The sequence below is a fragment of the Oncorhynchus clarkii genome, chromosome 24, assembly GCF_045791955.1.
Source record: "Oncorhynchus clarkii lewisi isolate Uvic-CL-2024 chromosome 24, UVic_Ocla_1.0, whole genome shotgun sequence".
NCBI lineage: Eukaryota > Metazoa > Chordata > Actinopteri > Salmoniformes > Salmonidae > Oncorhynchus > Oncorhynchus clarkii.
In genome coordinates, this window is record NC_092170.1 from 24,881,178 (window position 1) to 24,902,911 (window position 21,734).

The following is a 21,734-nucleotide window of genomic DNA, read 5'->3' on the forward strand; positions in this document are numbered from 1 at the left end:
CCACTTAGGAAGCAACACTGATTGACAATACATTTCACATGCTGTTGTGCAAATGGAATAGACAACAGGTGGAAATTATAGGCAATTAGCAAGACACCCCCAATAAAGGAGTGGTTCTGCAGGTGGTGACCACAGACCACTTCTCAGTTCCTATGCTTCCTGGCTGATGTTTTGGTCACTTTTGAATGCTGGCGGTGCTTTCACTCTAGTGGTAGCATGAGACGGAGTCTACAACCCACACAAGTGGCTCAGGTAGTGCAGCTCATCCAGGATGGCACATCAATGCGAGCTGTGGCAAGAAGGTTTGTTGTGTCTGTCAGCGTAGTGTCCAGAGCATGGAGGCGCTACCAGGAGACAGGCCAGTACATCAGGAGACGTGGAGGAGGCCGTAGGAGGGCAACAACCAGCAGCAGGACCGCAGCAGGACCGCTACCTCCGCCTTTGTGCAAGGAGGAGCAGGAGGAGCACTGCCAGAGCCCTGCAAAATGACCTCCAGCAGGCCACAAATGTGCATGTGTCTGCTCAAAAGGTCAGAAACAGACTCCATGAGGGTGGTATGAGGGCCCGACGTCCACATTTGGGGTTGTGCTTACAGCCCAACACCGTGCAGGAAGTTTGGCATTTGCCAGAGAACACCAAGATTGGCAAATTCGCCACTGGCGCCCTGTGCTCTTCACAGATGAAAGCAGGTTCACACTGAGCACATGTGACAGACGTGACAGAGTCTGGAGACGCTGTGGAGAACGTTCTGCTGCCTGCAACATCCTCCAGCATGACCGGTTTGGCAATGGGTCAGTCATGGTGAGGGGTGGCATTTCTTTGGGGGGCCACCATGTGCTCGCCAGAGGTAGCCTGACTGCCATTAGGTACCGAGATGAGATCCTCAGACCCCTTGTGAGACCATATGCTGGTGCGGTTGGCCCTGGGTTCCTCCTAATGCAAGACAATGCTAGACCTCATGTGGCTGGAGTGTGTCAGCAGTTCCTTCAAGAGGAAGGCATTGATGCTATGGACTGGCCCGCCCGTTCCCCAGACCTGAATCCGATTGAGCACATCTGGGACATCATGTCTTGCTCCATCCACCAACGCCACGTTGCACCAAAGACTGTCCAGGAGTTGGCGGATGCTTTAGTCCAGGTCTGGGAGGAGATCCCTCAGGAGACCATCCGCCACCTCATCAGGAGCATGCCCAGGCGTTGTAGCGAGGTCGTACAGGCACGTGGAAGCCACACACACTACTGAGCCTCATTTTGACTTGTTTTAAGGACATTACATCAAAGTTGGATCAGCCTGTAGTGTGGTTTTCCACTTTCATTTTGTGTGTGACTCCAAATCCAGACCATGGGTTGATAAATTTGATTTCCATTGATAATTTTGTGTGATTTTGTTGTCAGCACATTCAACTATGTAAAGAAAAAAGTATTACATAAGAATATTTCATTCATTCAGATCTAGGATGTGTTATTTTAGTGTTACCTTTATTTTTTGGAGCAGTGTATACAGTATATACACAGTGCCTAGCAAAAGTATTCACCCCTCTTGGGGTTTTTCCTATTTTGTTGCCTTACAACCTGTAATTTAAATAGATTTTTATTTGGATTTCATGTAATGGACATACACAAAATAGTCCAAATTGGTGAAGTGAAAAAAAAATGGAAACTGCAAAGTGGTGGGTGCATATGCATTCACCCCCTTTGCTATGAAGCCCCTAAATAAGATATTGTGCAACCAATTACCTTCAGATGTCACATAATTAGTTAAATAAAGTCCACCTGCGTGCAATCTAAGTGTCACATGATCTGAGTATATATACACCTGTTCTGAAAGGCCCCAGAGTCTGTAACACCACTAAGCAAGGGGCACCACCAAGCAAGCGGCACTATGAAGACCAAGGAGCTCTCCAAACAGGTCAGGGACAAAGTTGTGGAGAAGTACAGATCAGGGTTAGGTTAATTAAATATATCAGAAACTTTGAACATCCCACGGAGCACCATTAAATCCATTATTAGAAAACGGAAAGAATATGGCACCACAACAAATCTGCCAAGAGAGGGCCTCCCACCAAAACTTACGGACCAGGCAAGGAGGGCATTAATAAGAGAGGCAAGAAAGAGACCAATGATAACCCTGAAGGAGCTGCCAAGCTCCCCAGTGGAGATTGGAGTATCTGTCCATAGGACCACTTTAACCTCTCTGATCTCCCCATCCCGGATCCGGGATCGTGAATACAGACTCAAGCTCATTACCATAACGCAACGTTAACTATTCATGAAAATCGCAAATGAAATGAAATAAATATGCTAGCTCTCAAGCTTAGCCTTTTGTTAACAACACTGTCATCTCAGATTTTCAAAATATGCTTCTCAACCATTGCAAAACAAGCATTTGTGTAACAGTATTGATGGCTAACGTAGCATTTAGCATTAGCATTCAGCTGGCAACATTTACACAAAAAAACAGAAAAGCATTCAAATAAAATCATTTACCTTTGAAGAACTTCAGATGTTTTCAATGAGGAGACTCTCAGATAGCAAATGTTCAGTTTTTCCTGAAAGATTATTTGTTTAGGACAAATCGCTCCGTTTTCTGCGTCACGTTTAGCTATGAAAAAACCCCTGTATCCAGGATTGTGTAAATCTATCAGCAAGCTCATTAGCATAACACAACGTTAACTATTTATGAAAATCGCAAATTAAATGAAATAAATATGCCATCTCTCAAGCTTAGCCTTTTGTAAACAACACTGTCATCTCAGATTTTCAAAATATGCTTCTCAACCATAGGAAAACAATCATTTGTGTAAAAGTAGCTAGCTAGCGTTAGCATTTCGCGTTAGCATTTAGCGTTAGCATTAGCGTTAGCATCCAGCACGCAACATTAACAAAAACATAAAAGCCTTCAAATAAAATCATTTACCTTTGAAGAACTTCTGATGTTTTCAATGAGGATACTCTCAGTTAGATAGCAGATGCTCAGTTTTTCCAAAAAGATTCCTTGTGTATTAGAAATAGCTCCGTTTTATACATCACATTTGGCTACCAAAAAAAATCCGAAAATTCAGTCCTCAAAACGCGAACCTTTTTCCAAATTAACTCCATAATATCGACTGAAAACATGGCAAACGTTGTTTAGAATCAATCATCAAGGTGTTTTTCACATATCTCTTCATTGATACATCGTTCTTGGACACATGCTTTCTCCCCTGAATCAAATGGTAAAGTAGAAGCAGCTGGCAATTGCGCACCGAATTCGACGCAGGACACCAGGCGGACACTTGGAAAATGTAGTCTCTTATGGTCAATCTTCCAATGATATGCCTACAAATACGTCACAATGCTGCTAAGACCTTGGGCGAACGACAGAAAGTGTAGGCTCATTCGTTGCGCAATCACAGCCATATAAGGAGAGAATGGAAAACAGAGCTTCAGAAATTCTGCTAATTCCTGGGTGATGCATCATCTTGGTTTCGCCTGTAGAATGAGTTCTGGGGCACTTACAGACAAAATCTTTGCAGATTCTGAAACTTCAGAGTGTTTTCTTTCAAAAACTGTCAAGAATATGCATAGTCGAGCATCTTTTCGTGACAAAATATCGCGCTTAAAACGGGAACGTTTTTTATCCAAAAATGAAATAGCGCCCCTAGAGCTCTAACAGGTTAAGCCGTACACTCCACAGAGCTGTGCTTTACGTAAGAGTGGCCAGAAAGAAATCCATTGCTTAAAGAAAAAAAGAAGCAAACACGTTTGCTGTTCACCAAAAGGCATGTGGGAGATTCCCCAAACATATGGAAGAAGGTACTCTGGTCAGATGAGACTAAAATTGAGCTTTTTGGCCATCAAGGAAAACACTATGTCTGGTGCAAACCCAACAACTCCCATCACCCCGAGAACAGCATCCCCACAGTGAAGCATGTTGGTGGCAGCATGCTGTGTGGATGGTTTTCATCGGCAGGGACTGGGAAACTGGTCAGAATTGAAGGAATGATGGATGGTGCTAAATACAGGGAAATTCTTGAGGGAAACCTGTTTCAATCTTCCAGAGATTTGAGACTGGCACGGATGTTCACCTTTCAGAAGGACAATGGCCCTAAGCATACTACTAAAGTGGTTTAAGGGGAGCTATTTAAATGTTTTGGAATGGCCTAGTCAAAGCCCTGACCTCAATCCAATTGAGAATCTGTGGTTAAAGATTACTGTACACCAGCGGAACCCATCCAACTTGAAGGAGGGGGAGCAGTTTTGCCTTGAAGACCGTCCAAAATCCCAGTGGCTAGATGTGCCAAGCTTATAGAGACATGCCTCAAGCGACTTGCAGTTGTAACTGCAAATGGTGACTACAAAATATTGACGTGAATAGTTATGCACGCTCAAGTTTTCTATTTTTTTCTCTTATTTCTTGTTTGTTTCACAATAAATAAAAACATTGTATCTTCAAAGTGGTAGGCATGTTGTGTAAATCAAATGATACAAACCCCCCCAAAATCCATTTCAATTCCAGGTTGTAAGGCAAAAAAACAGGAAAAATGCCAAGCGGGGTGAATACTTTTGCAAGCCACCGTATATATATATACGTATATATTTTTGCGCATATTCCCCCTCCCCCATGTTTATCAACAAATTAGGTCCTTTGGTTCATCTCTGCAACTCCTCAATCAACTCAGGAGATGCGAAGGTTGAGTCATATGTCCTCTGAAACATGACCTGCCTGCCCGCTTACTTTTTATCACACTTCTCGCTTGACCCGGATGTCAACTGCACCAATGTTTAGAAGTAAACACCGTTAGACTGTCGACCAGAGTCAGTTTTCAGGCGCCTGGCCCTGTCACAAGTAGTCACTAGAGCACAATGAGCCAAGGAAAGTCACACCTTCCAAACCCTTCCCTGGGTTTGCGCTGTCCTATGGGGATCCCGGTTACAGCCGATTGTGACACAATCTAGTTTCAAACCTTAGCACTATTGTGCATTTGACCACTGAGCCACCCAGGAATGTTTACTTCTAATGACTCATTTGTTGTGGTTTTACCTACCTTTTTGAATGCATTGACTGGCTTTGTTTACACATTGTTTACTCCATGTGTAACTCTGTGTTGTCTGTTCACACTGCTATGCCTTATCTTGGCCAGGTCGCAGTTGCAAATGAGAACTTGTTCTCAACTAGCCTACCTGGTTAAATAAAGGTGAAATAAAAAATAAAAAAATAAAATAAAAAAAACAGGCAGTCCAATACTGATATTTTTTCCAATAATTGGTCTTTTGACAAGTAACAGATCTTTTCACATCTATTTCACTGTTGAGCTGATTGGTCAAAAGATCAATTAGTGGAAAAAATATCAGAATTGGGCTGCCTCTATAAATGCAACCATTGTCACTCTGGATAAGAGCGTCTGCTAAATGATGTAGATGGTGAAGCTGGGAAACTGTGACATAATGAACGGATTGTTGCGGACAATGACAACTACTTTTCCAGTTTTCCTTTCAGTCAAGGGGACGTGATTGAGAATGCATTCAGATTATCCTCTCCCATATTTGTTCTAATAGTTAATACTTAAGCTAAAAACACACACTATATCATAAACAGAACATCTTAGCTTGTCTATGTCTGCAGACTTCATTAATCAATTACAAAGCATCCTGTTGATTATTTATACTGAACAATAATATAAAGGCAACATGTAACATGTAACATGTAAAGTGTCCCATGTTTCATGAGCTGAAATAAAAGATCCCAGAAATTTTCCAGATGCACAAAGCTTATTTTCTCAAACATTTTGCCCAAATGTGTTTACATCCCTGTTAGTGATCACTTCCTTTGCCAAGATAATCCATCCATCTGACAAGTGTGGCAAATAAAGAAACTGATTAATAAACAGTATGGTCATTACACAGGTGCACCTTGTGCTGGGGAAAATAAAAGGCCACTCTAAAATGTTCAGTTTTGTCACACAACACAATGCCAAGTTTTGAGGGTGCATACAATTGGCATGCTGATTGCAGGAATGTCCAACAAAGCTGTTTCCAGAGAATGAAATGTTAATTCCTCTACCATAAGCTGCTGCGGGGTATTTCTTATTTGTAATAAAGCCCTTATGTGGTGAAAAACCCATTCTGATTGGCTGGGCCTGGCTCCCCAGTGGGTGGGCCTGGCTCACAAGTAGGTGGGCCCTCCCAGTCCAACCCATGTCTGTGCCCCTACCCAGTCATGTGAAATGCATAGATTAGGGACTAATGAATTCATTTAAATTGACTGATTTCCTTATATGAACTGTAACTCAGTAAAATCTTTGAAATTGTTGCATGTTGCATTTATATTTTTGTTCAGTGTATATATATAGTTTTATGAAAGAAGTGTCCTTGCTGCTGTCTCTAATGATAGTGTGACTGATGTGTTCTAACTGATTAAATCAATGTTGTTTCCCTTTAGTTATACCCTGTGAGTCACAGAGAAACATTTATTAAGACTTTTCTTATATTTTTAACCACAAGTCATAGAAACGCACCTTTTTCACATGTGTAGACTCTGGTGAAGTGCTGAAGAAAATGAATATGAGGTTGAAAAGTAGCAGAATTGCCCTTAAATGTGACCTGGACTAGAACCCAGTATGACCCAGTATAGATTATTATTACACTGGATCTTTTATTGCCCTGTCTCTCTCTAACATTTAGATAACCATTCTGGTCCTGTGGTGCTGCGTGGCTCAGTTGGTAGAGCATGCTGTTTGCAATGGTAATTTTAGCATGTAAATCCTGGTGGGGCAAACTCACATTTTTTTATTTATTTTATGCATGCCAGCAAAGCCAATGTACAACACAACACTAATCAATACATGAATTGCACCATAACAGTGACAAACGGTGCCCACAAACTGTTAGGGCCTACATCTTTTCAACACCATGGAGTGAATCCTTACCACTACTATGCCTGGCTATCAGCGAAACAGTTCAATTAGCCTTATTTACTGCCTTTTTTTTAAACAAAGCTGATATGGCTGACTTGCTAAAACAAATTTTGTAGACTACTGACAATTGAGATGTTCCAACTATGCCAAAAGGGAGCCCTGAGCAGATAAGAGGCAATTTGTAAATGATCGAGCTTAGACGGACGTAGTCAATATAACAATTTGTTCAGCACTTTTGAAATGTACAACGACATAATTCAGAACATGGGCAGTTCTTACAGTAATCTCCCTATCCACCAAGTCAGAACCATTCGATAAATAAAGAGGGCATATAAGCAGACAAAGAAAGCTCTTATAACATTCAATGATGACATTTCACTAAAACAGGCTATGGACTACATGTGTACTAGCAAGTCAAAACAGTCAGCAAAATTAAGAGGGGAAAATAGACAAAATTATTAGGGTGAAGAACATGGGTGTCACACAAGTCTTCACTTTGGCTCCCCCTCCTGTCCAAATCAGGCGTTCTGCGTCGCCGGCATTTAAATCTGCTGCCGAACCTACTGCTGGCAAACACCCTACACTCATCAACCCGGACTTGTCTCGTCATCATTACACACACCTGGTTCCAATGCTCACTCATTCACTGTATATATACTCCCTCTGCCATTTGACTTTGTCGTTCATTGTAAATGTTACTTGTTTTCTTGAGAGGAATCTCTCCTACTATTTCCTGAGTACTTAAAATGTTGCACTTTGCGTCCGCCCTGTGCCTTTTTGTTCATGAAGATATATTTTGAGCACAACAGTGTTTGGGTTTCATCCAGCTTTGATCTATGGTGCTTAACTTTTTATGGCTGCAGGGGCAGTATTGAGTAGCTTGGATGAAAGGTGCCCATATCAAACGGCCTGCTCCTCAGTCACAGTTGCTAATATTTGCATATTATTATTAGTATTGGATAGAAAACACTCTAAAGTTTCTAAAACTGTTTGAATTATGTCTGTGAGTATAACATAACTCATATAGCAGGCAAAAACCTGAGAAATTCCACTTCCTGTTTTTTTTCTGGAGGTGGCAGATTTTCAACCAAGGTCTCATTGCAATTACAGCGGGATATGGATATATGGACCATATCGAGATATGGACCATAGTCTTGGGCCACTTAAGTGGCGCCTTTGGAGCGGCAACCCTCGCCGCCGACCTCGTACTGGGGACCCTAACAGCGGGCCCCGAATAGACGGGAGACTCCGGCAGCACCGTAGTGAAGGGCGACTCCAGCAGCTCCTGACTGACGGGCGGCTCTGGCAGCTCAGGACAGACGGGCGGCTCTGGCAGTCCCGGACAGACGGGCGGCTCTGGCCTGGAGAGAGGAGACGGAGAGACAGCCTGGTGCGTGGGGCTGCCACAGGACCACCAGGCTGGGGAGACCTACAGGAGGCCTGGTGCGTGGAGGAGGCACCGGATGGACCGGGCTGTGGGGGAGCACTGGAGCTCTGGTGCGCAGCCTTGGCACCACTCCTCCAGGTTGAATGACCACTTTAGCCCGGACCATCCAGAGTGCAGGCACAGGTTGAACCAAGCTGTGGGTGAGCACTGGAGATCTGGTGCATACTACTCGCACCTCTCCCTTAGGCTCAATGCCCACATTCACCCGGCACGGGTGGAGCGTAGGCATAGGACGCACTGCACCCTCCCACGCAGAGCCGGCGCAGGATACCCTGGGCCAAAACGGCGTACCGGAGACCAGACACGCTGAGCCGGCACAACACGCCCTGGCTGGATGCCCACTCTCGCATGGCACTTGCGGGAGGCTGGCCTATAGCGCTCTGGGCTATGAGCGCGTACCGGCGACACCGTGCGCTCCCCCGCATAACACGGTGCCTAACCAGTACAACGCTGCCTCCGGTAAGCACGAGGAGTGGGCTCAGGTCTCCAACCTGACTCCCCCACACTCCCCATGTGCCCCTCCCCCCAAATAATTTGGGGCTGCCTCTCGTGCCTGTCGCGCTGCCGTGCTACTTCCTCATATCGCCGCCGCTCAGCTTTCGCTGCCTCCAGTTCTTCCTTGGGGCGGCGATATTCCCCAGCCTGTGCCCAGGGTGCCTTGCCCTCCAAAATCTCCTCCCAATTCCAGGAGTCCAGACCCTCTGCTCCAGGTTACCACGCTGCTTGGTCCTTTTTTGGTGGGTGATTCTGTAACTGTTTTCGTCTGGTGAAGGAGAAGAGGACCAAGGTGCAGCGTGGTAAGTGTTCATTTTAATAAACAAAATAAACTGAACACTGAAATGACAAAAATAATAAAGAGGGAAAACTAAACAGTTCTGTAAGGAATACGCACAAAACAGAAAATAATCACCCACAACCAAAATGGGGAAAACAGGCTACCTAAGTATGATTCTCAATCAGAGACAACGATCAACAGCTGCCTCTGATTGAGAACCATACCAGGCCAAACACAGAAATACAACAACAAAAAAAAAAACATAGACTACCCACCCCAAGACATAAAAAAGGAACTAAGGTCAGAACGTGACAGTAACACGGTTCTACTCAAAACACTGCAGACCAAAGACTATCAGTTCATGAACACAATGACAAAGTTAGATGACAAATCAGCAGAACTAATTGAAATCGCTGACCAAATGAATGATGAGAGAACTCAGGTGATGAAGATGGAAATATTGATTTCTAAGCAAGCGGAGGAAATCTCATCAATGAACCTCTCGCTCTGTACTCAAGACCTCTATCTGCAAACCATGACAGATAAGTTTGAGACCGAAAGGAGCAAGTGTGACACTCACGTGTCCAAAATCAGTACTCTAAGCGCTCAAGTGGACTCTGCAATGCAGCAGAATACCACCCTTAGGCACCATCTTGAGGAAGTCCAGAATGGTCACGCTCTACAGCGTGACTACCAATCCAAGCAACCGGTGCCCTGTACTCACAGGAGTAAAGAAGATAGGTTTCAGACCTTGCCTCCCTCATGTGTCCCTCAGTCTTCTCCTCTTGGCCATCCGGCACTGAGTAATATTGTGCCTCTTTGCTAACAACAACAAGGCTTGGCTTCTCCTCTTGGCCTTTCGGCCCCAATCTCTCCACAGGATGAAGCCAACCCTCTCCTCCCGCTTGGCACGGAATACCTTGACAAACTCACCAAGAATTTCCCCACCTTTGACCCCGTTCCAGGTCAGCCACACGATACTGAGACGTTCCTAGCTGACATAGAGAATGGATGGCTACCCGAACGCTACGGGTTACCTGTTGAAGCGAACGTCGAATAGACAAGTGACAAGGTTAATTCGTCTTCAACAGCAACACGTGCTAAATGACTACGCTAAACTTGCCACAGCTTTGAAATTAGAATTCAGTGGTTCTGCGACTCACAAACACGATAGCTCACTGGCTAACACCGTCAAACAAGCTCGGAACGAACACCCACAAGCTTACTATCATAGGCTTCATTCAGCTTACTTTGGCCTACTCACTGAAACAGGCATGGAAGACCTGTTACCTTTTAAACAAATGTTCCTGTCGAATATGTATCCTACCTTCATTACCTACTTGGGCCCTGCCGCCCACGTTGGCTTGCCTATCTTACAACTCAGAGAGCTTGCAAGCACAGCTTTTGATCAAAAGTTCACAACGCTAAGAGCCCTGACCACTCGGTTTTGAAGTTTGACCAGGAACACTCACTCCAGTTAGAGGGTGCATTATCAGGTATTGTAGCGTTGAGAGATGACGCACAACAACAGTTTCTACCACAAAACCATGATTCCAATAACCTCCGCGGTCGAAATAACTACGTAAATAAAGTACGTCGCCATCAAAACGACTACCGCTATAATCGACCTGTTCGCTACGTTCCTGCACCCAACCCACAAAAAGTGTCAGAGCACAAGGGTAACAAAGGGTTGAAGGACGATCAAAACATAGACCAATGTTCTCAAGAAGTTCCACTACGTGAAGAACTAAAGCGAGAACAATTTGAGGAAAGGGTAAAATATAAGTCACAAGAACTAGACGAGGAATTACCAGACACCAGGTCCGCAGGAATTAACACCCATAGCAAGGACATTAAAATTTTAATTTTTCCTTCTCTCATTCAAGACCCTATCCAGGGCCAGGGCAAATAAGCTCCCGGGCTTTGTCTATAGACTCTGATACAAAGGTTGCAAAGAAAAAAGTCAAACGTTTCGTTAAAGTCAAGCCCACTCAAAATCTGAAAAATCAATCTGGTTCCACCTTGAACAGAAATTGCACATCACTTCGTTGCGAACGACCACTCCACTTTGTGGGGAATATGTCCACTAACCACGAATCTAAACGGCCATACCTGGAAACAGTCCTGGAGGACTGCTTAACTTGTCATGCGCTAATTGATTCATTCGGGTGCGTCAATATCACTCATCTCTCAAACATTGTTAGATGATCTCAAAAAGGCTTTGAAGCCAACTTCAAAGTTGGTTAAAAGTGGAACAATGCGACACTACACTTCGAGGGATCACTCAGACTACCTCGTCTCTCACATATTTATTTTTATTTTATTTTTTTATTTCACCTTTATTTAACCAGGTAGGCTAGTTGAGAACAAGTTCTCATTTATAACTGCAACCTGGCCAAGATAAAGCATAGCAGTGTGAACAGACAACAACACAGAGTTACACATGGAGTAAACAATAAACAAGTCAATAACACAGTAGAAAAAAAGGTAGGCGAATAATTACAATTTAGCAGATTAACACTGGAGTGATAAATGTGCAGGAAGATATACTGGTGTGCAAAAGAGCAGAAAAGTAAATAAATAAAAGCAGTATGGGGATGAGGTAGGTAAATTGGGTGGGCTATTTACCGATAGACTATGTACAGCTGCAGCTATCGGTTAGCTGCTACATTGAGAGTCATGCTGAAACTGCACTTCAAGGACGTATCGCTCGTTCACCCTGTGTATGTTACCAGCCTCGAAACTGTAACCCTGCTACTTGGAGCAGACTTGATGGATCGGTAACTCCCATTGATGGATTGGAAAACCAACCAGGCATGGTCACAGGCCACCGTGCCTCCTCCACTGACCACACTGTCTTCCCCTAATGCTAGCTGCAACGCAATCATTCATGAGTGGTATCTCTCGAAAGCACCCCTTGGGAAAAAGACATTTAGAAACCTCTTGGGGCAGAATCCGATCCAAGTAGATGTTACGACATTTATATGTTTAACACGTTTTTGGTTAATATATGATTCTATATGTGTTATTTTATTGTATTGTCTTCACTATTTTTCTACAATTTAGAAAATAGTAAGAACAAAGAAAACCCCTTGAATGAGTAGGTGTGTCTTTTGACTGGTATATATAAAATAAGTGTCATTTATATTTACAATTCCCTTATTCAAACGGATTACTCATTTACCTAGCTCTTATCAATAGCTCTTATCAAGTTGTAAATTGCATTGTTATTTAAAGACCCCATTGTTCCCCTCTAATCAATAAATAAGCATTTTTAAAGGCAAATATCTTTTGTATCATTCTACCATCAGTGATTTAAACGTATTATTGGATACGTTAATGTTTTAATTGGATGTATTATTTATGTTTTAGTTAGTTGTGTTTGTTAATGTGGGTGACCATCTTAGTTAGTTGCAAAAATCCCCCAGCAACCTTCCCCTCAATATGACTCAGCTCAGTGGCTCTGTTGCCACAGTCTAAAACAGTTTGGCTCATGCTCTCTCTCAACATAGCCATATGTATCTGCGATAAAACAGTGATGTAGGTATAAGAGCATCAGCCTATATTCATAAATAGCAATATTAGACTTTAACAGCATCTCCAACAGGTGCACTGTGTATGTTTGGCAAGCTTTTAACCCCAATGAACTCTGTCACAAACGTAGGGTTAATTGCAGTTAAGGATGTTCTTTACATACCGGTTGTAAGGCTGCTTAATTGTCATGTTACTTGTGAATTGCCATAAAATACTCCTCTTGGCTCAGAGTCTGGATTCAGGAATTCCATTGTTACAGCAGACAGATGACCACAAGTGGTGACACACACAGACACACACACACTCACAGAGGCAGCAGACATACAAGTGACAGGGCATGCGGCATGCCTTAACCTGCCCTGCCCCAGTACTTAAACTCTGCTTCTACAAAACACAGGCTAGCCTTATCCAATAGAATCTAATATATAAAGTAATATCAGTGACCAAATGTGAAATAAGTATCCTGTTCTAGGTACGTACATTCTGTCCTGCCAAGTTACCAGCACGTGGAATATTAGGTTGGGTTGTATTTCGAGTAGATTATCCCCTTAACTGATTTATCTATCGCCACCAACTCTCATCCTCTGTCTTGCTCAAAATAACATGGAAGTGTATCACAGTCATGGGTGTCTGAAAGTTGAATGTGTACTCATCAAGATGTATGTACTTGACCATTTAAGATCAAATATTTAATTCACTTTCTTCTGTAAAGCCAAATATACTTTTTTTTAGTTATACAGACATTTAGATGTATTTCTCTTTTAAAGAACATAAAATAGTATCACAAAAGTTATGAGACTGGTAACTTGCCATATGTTATCATTGGCAAAAAGAAATTGTCATGAACATTTGGCAAAAACAATGTGACATCACTGCATATTCGGGTGTGTTCAAAGCAGTTTACTAAACCACAAGCACTCCATTTTCTGACCTACCAGCAGTTTCAGCCAGTCTTTGAGGAGGAAGTAGGCAGGTACTTTTACATGAATCACACACACTTAGAAAAAACACTAAAACACACAGTATAAATACAGTCTTGGCTCCTGGACCCCAGTCAGTCACTGAGCTGGACGCCACCAAGACAAGACAAGATGGAAATCACAGATTTACTGCTCCTTGTGGTGGTTGCTCAGTCATTTGCTATGCCTCTATCATCACTGGAGGAGACTAAAAAGTGGCTATTAGCCGAGGTAAAAAAACTAAAGCTGTGGGTCTGATGTCCTTTTGTTTATCAATGTCTGTTTGGTTCCCTGAATATTTATCTTTTTATTATTGATTTAACAGTTATCCCTATACTCTAAGTAAGGATGAATGCAATCATTTATAGTATAAACAAAAGTATCATTGTTTTATTTAAACAAAATTGTTAATTAGACAATGCCAGAAGATGTTGAAATACTATAACCTCTCAAATTGAACACTTTTAACCTGTTTAATTTGTGAATTTGCTCCTTACATTGCCACTTGTTTTTATTACATCCATTTCATATGACTATGCTTAAACAGCTACATATCATGAAGCTGTTAACTTATGCTATTGCTTTCCTCTTCAGAAATACCTCCGCAGGTTCTACAACCTTCGAGCTGGACTTCAGGGAACAAAGACCGACAGGTCTTCAGACGCCATACAGGCTAAGATCAGGGAGATGCAGTCCTTCTTCAACCTCCAGGTGACGGGGAGCCTGGACGCTAACACCCAGGAGCTGATGAGCATGGCCAGGTGTGGTGTCCCTGACGTGGGGGAATACAACCACTTCCCCCGACACCTCAAATGGCAGAACACCATTGTGACCTTCAGGTGAGGCTTCTCAAACACTCTGAGTGATATAGTGTCTCATAACCCTAATTTGTTAATTATTGATGGTATTGGTGTAATAATGTTAATGTAATCCACATACACCACATGACCTTGGATTCAATGGATATTATCATCTCTCATTTCTTTAAATAAAACTTGTCAAGTCTCTTTTGAATTAAGATATGGTTCCTCTCATTGAATGGTCATTCAGAATAGTGAATTATACTCCTGATCTGAAGAAGGCTGATGTGGACAGAGCTATCCGTAACGCCTTCAGCATCTGGGCTGACGTCACTCCTCTGACCTTCAAGAAACTGCATGAGGGGAAGGCTGACATCATGATTTTATTTGGGACCAAAGGTAGACCCATTTCTTTATTCTGGCCTACAAGTTGATACATTTTTTTCTCAGTAAGACTATACATACATAATATTTGGAGAATATCTTGATTAGTTTGATCATTTTACTGTAGTTTTGTTAAACATTCAGTGATCCTTGTTTAGAGTTGTGCAAGACCTCGTCATAGAAGAAATTAACTGAATGCTGGCATGCTGGGAACACGGAGACTTCAACCCCTTTGACGGCCCTGGCGGTCTCTTAGCCCATGCCTATGCCCCTGGCAGAGACATTGGAGGAGACACACACTTTGATGAAGATGAACATTGGTCAAAAGACTCAGACGGTAAATATTTTGTCCATTTATGTGGGGATCAGGTAAATGTATGACATGACAAAAACATATTGCCTCCCCTGTAGCCTACAACCTTTTCCTGGTGGCCACCCATGAGTTTGGCCATTCCCTTGGCTTGTCCCATTCTACTGATCCTGGGGCTCTGATGTACCCAGTCTACTCCTATAGCCAGGGTAAATCACTGTCTGAAGATGATATCACCGGCATTCAAGCTCTTTATGGTCAGTGTTCCAGTTATTAACCCAAACAGAAGTAGACATAAAATGAAATAATGAATATAATTCCATACACTTTTGTCATATTGTAAAATGTTCATTATGTCGTTCAATCCTATAGGCCCGAACCCCAGGCACAGGAAAGTGAAGCCGAAGCCAGATGCCCCAAACAAATGTGACCCCATGTTGTGTTTTGATGCTGTTACTGAGCTCAGGAGAAACAATCATCTTCAAAGACAGGTAGGGAGTGTGTCCATTCGTGAAAAAAACATTTCTGCAAAAACTATTAGCTTATAATGGACAAAATGAATGTGTGTTGATGTATTCTATTTGATGGCAGGTTTTACTGGCGTCTCCATCCCGAGTTTGCAGAGCCTGAGCAAACCCTGATCAAATCCACCTGGCCCTTCCTCCCCAACAAAGTGGATGCTGCCTATGAGTACCCTGAGAAAGACATGGTCTTCATATTCAGTGGTGAATTACATGCTGGCAACACTGTTCTGACATAGTCCTCTGTCATCATGAATATACAACTACAATTCTGCTTTGCTCATTTATGTCATGTATACGGTAGATATCTAATAAAGTTGATGTCGGTATAGAGGCATAGGTTAATTTTGTTGACAAATTTTCATATTTTTCCAGGTATTAGAATGTGGGCTCTGAATGGCTATAACCTGGTGGAGGGCTACCCCAAATACATCTTTAAACTGGGACTCCCCAAGACCGTGTGGGCGGTGGATGCTGCTGTGTACATCCCAGTCACCGGCAAGACACTGTTGTTCTCTGAGGAAGATTACTGGAGGTAGGACAGTAGGGTCTAGTCTGGACTGGTCTGGCATGGGTCTAGTCTGGTCTGGACTGGTCTGGCATGGGTCTAGTCTGGTCTGGACTGGACTGGTCTGGTCTAGCCTGGTCTGGACTGGTCTGGCATGGGTCTAGTCTGGTCTGGACTGGTCTGGCATGGGTCTAGTCTGGTCTGGACTGGTCTGGTCTGGTCTAGCCTGGTCTGGACTGGTCTGGACTGGTCTGGACTGGTCTGGTCTAGTCTGGTCTGGACTGGTCTGGCATGGGTCTAGTCTGGTCTGGACTGGTCTGGCATGGGTCTAGTCTGGTCTGGACTGGTCTGGTCCTGTCTGGTCTGGTCTGGTCTGGTTGAGAGATCTTATCTGCAAACATAACTGTTCATTACAGGTTATAGTCTTGGTTGTGTTTTATTGACAGTTATAATGAGAAAACTAACACAATGGACAGCGGCTTCCCAAGATCCATTGAGATGGATTTCTCTGGAATGGCAGAGGAGGTGGATGCTGCTGTATATCAATATGGTATATCAATATCATACATTGTAATATTGTTTTCATTATGACGTTTCCATTGCATTTGCTTTGAATATATAATAAATAGCTCTAACATATTCACCCTTCTTTCTCCTTGCAGGATATTTGCATTTCTTCCATGAACACACACAGTTTGAATACAGCTACAGTGCAAGGAAGGTCATTCAGATTGTTAGGACAAACTCCTTTCTCAACTGCTGATCCACTGGTGGAGAACTACTGTTATGTTATGGGAAACGTAGCCCATAGGTCATTTGTGCTGGACACCTGCTTGTCATTGTTATTTCTAACTCATCTCAAAGGATGCTGGAAAACGTTATCGAACGTGCATCGAACTAATGCAGAAACCATTATACAGGGTCTTGATTTATGGTGGCACAATATTCACACCACTTGTTGTAATATTGAAATAGAAATCACTCTGTTATACTGTATAATACTGTAACTGCATCTCTCTCTAGATAGAAATGTTACTTGGGGAGGTTACAGTAATATTGATTCCAGCAAATTAAATTGGATTGTTGTGTTTCAGATCCACCAACAGGTGGCAGTCAAGGAAACAAAATCTTGAGTATGAGCTAATGTATTTTATAGACTGAATGTTTTTACTACTTAATTTAATGACACATTTTCATGAATAAAATAATGAGTACAAATGGTATTGTATTAGTTTTTTTTTATTTGCAAACATTGTAAGATTTATGCGTAGGCCTACATCATGCTCAAAATAAGAGTTTTCTGTAACCAGACAAAATACAGCTGTTGCTGTTTCCCAGTTTGGAAAAAAATGGTGAGATAGGTGGGAAGCGATGGTCAATTTGGTAAGAGATGGAGGGAAATGGAGACAGGGATGGGAAGAGATGGGGATTTTTGGGACATGCTACCACAGAGTCTGTTGGTCTTGGATCATCTAAGGTCATTGTGTTCAGGAAGTCAACAAGATATATAGAGCAGACCACATAAAAGACTGCTTACAAATCACAAGTACACACAAACCACCTACACAGCACCAGCCACAGCTGCCAAAGTGCTACAAAAGAGTCCCTCTTTGTCATCAATACTGTAACAGGGATGATTTGGCAGCTTAATTAGCATAGCTCTGCCATTCTGGTGTATGTTATGAATTTCTGTGCCCTTCCTGCTTGTTTTTACATGGATAGATCCTTGTATTGTCATAGGCCAGACAGCAGTTCTATGTTTACACCACAAGAGGGCAGTACGTCAGCACGGTTTATGTGAGCTCAGTCTAAATGGTGGTTTACTGTGAGCTCAGTCTGAATCAAAGGAGGCAGGTGGGAGGAGTTATAGGAGGACAGGCTCATTCCAGCCATTACAATGAGCCTGTCCTCCTATAACTCCTCCCACCAGCCTCCTCTGCTCTGAATGGTGGTTTACGGTGAGCTCAGTCTGAATGGTGGTTTAACATGTGAGTAACATGTGTCACTAATTAAATGCTGTGATTCTTACAAGACAAGCTCTGTGTTGAGACCCACATTCTATGCCTCTTACCTCAACTATGGGAATATTGACAACCCTATCAGTGCCATACTTTCGCTACACTCGCATTAACATCTGCTAACCATGTGTATGTGACAAATAAAATTTGATTTTGATTTTATGTTGCTCAACTGTTGTAGTTACTTCTGTCAAGCCATCCATAGCCTACACCTATAGTAAAAAGTATAATATCAAGTCTATTGATACAAATATATATGTTAGAGTGAGCAAAGAGAGATTCAATCGAGTAGGTATATTCTTAGTACATGTTGTTGAGCTGAACTGATCAGAAGGGATTCTTTACATAATGGGTATCTGTGATGCATCAGTGAATCAGCATGAGGCTTCTGAGTCCCAGACAGGCTCCAAGACTTGAAACAAAAATAGTAATGAAGCTCATGGGCTTAAAAAGCTTCATCTTTGGGCTCGACCATGTGGATGCAATTACAGAGAAGGCCCCTTGTCTTCTCATCTCCTCGTTAGCTGCGTCATTGATTTCTCTGAGACAGGCGCTGTTGTTGGCCGGTGGAACGTCCCTCTGCGGAGTCATTCTAGGTCTCATAACCATAGCTCAGAAGATATAGGAAAACATCCACAAGGCCTCAACATGATACAAAACTAATCTGGTCATGTTTCATAATGTTGCCCTCCTGATTCTGACTGATATCGGCCATTTACTGTCTGTCAGTGAACCCAATGTACTGTGGAATTGGAAATGTAACATGTAGCGCAATAACACAATGAAACTCCTAAAGAAAATTACTTTAAAATGCTAATGAGAGAATGAGTTGTGTTAAGAAAACACTTCAGGCAGAGTTACGACCAAGCAACGACTAGGGTTAACTGCATGAAGGTGCTCTATTGTGTCTTGCTGGAAGTAACTCCAGTCTTGGCACCTCTGATGGAAACCAGATGCGAGGAAACGAGAGAGAGAGAGGCCATGCAATCTCAGGATATGTCCCTTTTCCTCCCATCTCAGACCACCACTACTGAGTGTGTCACAAGCCCTTCAAAGTTCAACACACTCCCTTCCAAACAGCACGGTTAGTGGATCTGATTATTTTGAGAGTGAATACGCTTCAGGCCTGCTGGATTAGATAGGGTTTGGAAAGAGGGTATGGCTAAGTGTGAGGAATTCCTATATGACAAAACAACTTAACAAACACATAATAACATAACTCTCTTGTGTAATCAGTTTGTCTGAACTATTAAATCACCCCCTCTTAACATACAGGGCATGTTTTGTTCATGTTTCTGTCTTTTATGTAGTTAAATGTTTTGTATGTACCAATCTCAGGAAATAAAATATACTGAACAAAAACTATACATTTGAAATGTAAAGTGTTGGTCCCATGTTTCATGAGCTGAAATAAAAGATCCCCAAATGTTTCCATACGCACAAAAAGTAGATTTCTCTCAAAAGTTGTGCACAAATTTGTTTCCATCCCTTTTAGTGAGCATTTCTCTTCTGCCAAGATAATCCATCTACCTGACAGGTGTGGCATATCAAAAAACTGATTAATCAGCATAATCATTAAACAGGTGCACCTTGTGCTGGGGACAATAAAAGGCCACTTTAAAATGTGCAGTTTTGTCACACAACACAATGCCACAGATGTGTCAAGTGTTGAGGGAGCGTGTAATTGGCATGGTGACTGCAGGAATGTCCCCCAGAGCTGTTGCGATAGAATTGAATGTTAATTTCTGTACCATAAGCCGTTTTAGAGAATTTGTCAGTACGTCCAACTGGCCTCACAACCCTAGACCACCTCCACATCCGTCTTTTTCTCCTGTGGGATCATCTGAGACCAGTCATCCAGAAATCTGATGAAACTGAGGAGTATTCCTCTCTGTAATAAAGCCCTTTTGTGCTGAAAAACACATTTTGATTGGCTGGGCCTGGCTTCCCAGTTTGTGGGACTGGCTCCTAAGTGGGTGCGCCCCTGCCCAGTCATGTGAAATCCATAGATTAGGGCCTAATTAATTTATTTCAATTGGCTGATTTCTTTATATGAACAGGAAAATTGTTGAAATTATTGCATGCTGCATTTATATTTTTGTTCACTATAGATTTGAATAAAGATGGCTGGATTAGAAGTACGAACTCACTCATTACTTTAAATTCTCCAATACACATACCTAATGGTGTACTGCATAAAATGCCATTCTAAAAATGATTCTTTCACACATAGTTCATTCTAATATGATGCTGACAGAGCCAATAGCTATCTTTCCCATCAGGCCCAGCCCAGCCAGCTGGACAGGTCATGGTCTCTGAGTCAGAGGAAAAGTTGGAGGGAAATTCTAACCACAATTTGAAACGCTGTCCCTGAGTAAGACCCATGGAGAAGTGCCAGAAAAGAGACATTGTGAGTACATTACAATCCCTTCCCAAAAACAGGGCTTTGACTTTTGACTTGAACTGAAGAGGGTGTTACAGATGTCTCAGTCACAGAGGCAAAGCGGATTACTTTATAACATTAGCATTATCAGTTCTGCTTTGTCAAGCACAAATACATTATTTTTTGATCACAGGCAGCAATGAGTCACTTGTGTAACAAACTCAGAGAGTCATGATGTCATGCCCTGGCCATAGAGAGGCTTTTATTCTCTATTTTGGTTAGGCCAGGGTGTAACTAGGGTGGGCATTCTTGTTTCTTTATTTCTATGTTTCCTGTTTCTATGTTTTGGCCGGGTATGCTTCTCAATCAGGGACAGTTATCTATCGTTGTCTCTGATTGGGAATCATATTTAGGCAGCCTATTTTTCCACCTTAGTTGTGAGTAGTTGACTTTGTTAGTGGCCTGTAGTGGGAAATCTGAGGTTGTAGGTTTTCAAGTCTTTGCCTATCCAATATAGGGTGCAACATTTGGTCTGATTGCACTTCCTAAGGCTTCCACGAGATGTCAACAGTCTTTAGAACCTTGTTTCAGGCTTCTACTGTGCAGGGAGAGAGAATAAGAGCTGATTGAGTAAGAGGTCTGGCAGAGTGCCATGAGCTCAGTCTCACACGCGCCAGTGAGAGGTAGCTGCGTTCCATTGCATTTCTAAAGACAAAGGAATTCTCCGGTTGGAATATTATTGAAGATTTCTGTTAATCCCACACTCTGCCTGAGTGGAGCAGAAGGGACCCGCCTCAGACCCGCCAGGGAGCGTCAGTGGACAAACATGCCATTCCAAACAATACAATTGAGGGTGAGACTGACTTTCCTTAGGTACAACCAAAGTGCACATTCAAATATAGATATTGTCCTAGTGACAGAATGTTGGTGGTCAATGTGTCATGCACAATGGAGAAGAAGAGTACATAGCCTTGCAAAAGTATCCACCACCTTGGCGGTTTTCCTATTTTGTTGCATTACAACCTGTAATTTAAATGGATTTTTATTTGGATTTCATGTAATGAACATACACAATATAGTCCAAATTGTTGAGGTGAAATTAAAATAAAAATGTAACTGAAAAGTGGTGCGGTCATATGTATTCACCGCTTTGCTATGAAGCCCCCATATACAATCTAGTGCAACCAATTACCTTCAGAA

The 21,734-nt window shown here is 42.5% G+C and overlaps 1 pseudogene; it reads left to right on the forward strand.

Annotated features, from left to right (window-relative positions):
* Window positions 1–13,742: 13,742 nt before the first annotated feature.
* Window positions 13,743–16,896, forward strand: LOC139382721 (collagenase 3-like; annotated as a pseudogene).
* Window positions 16,897–21,734: the final 4,838 nt, after the last annotated feature.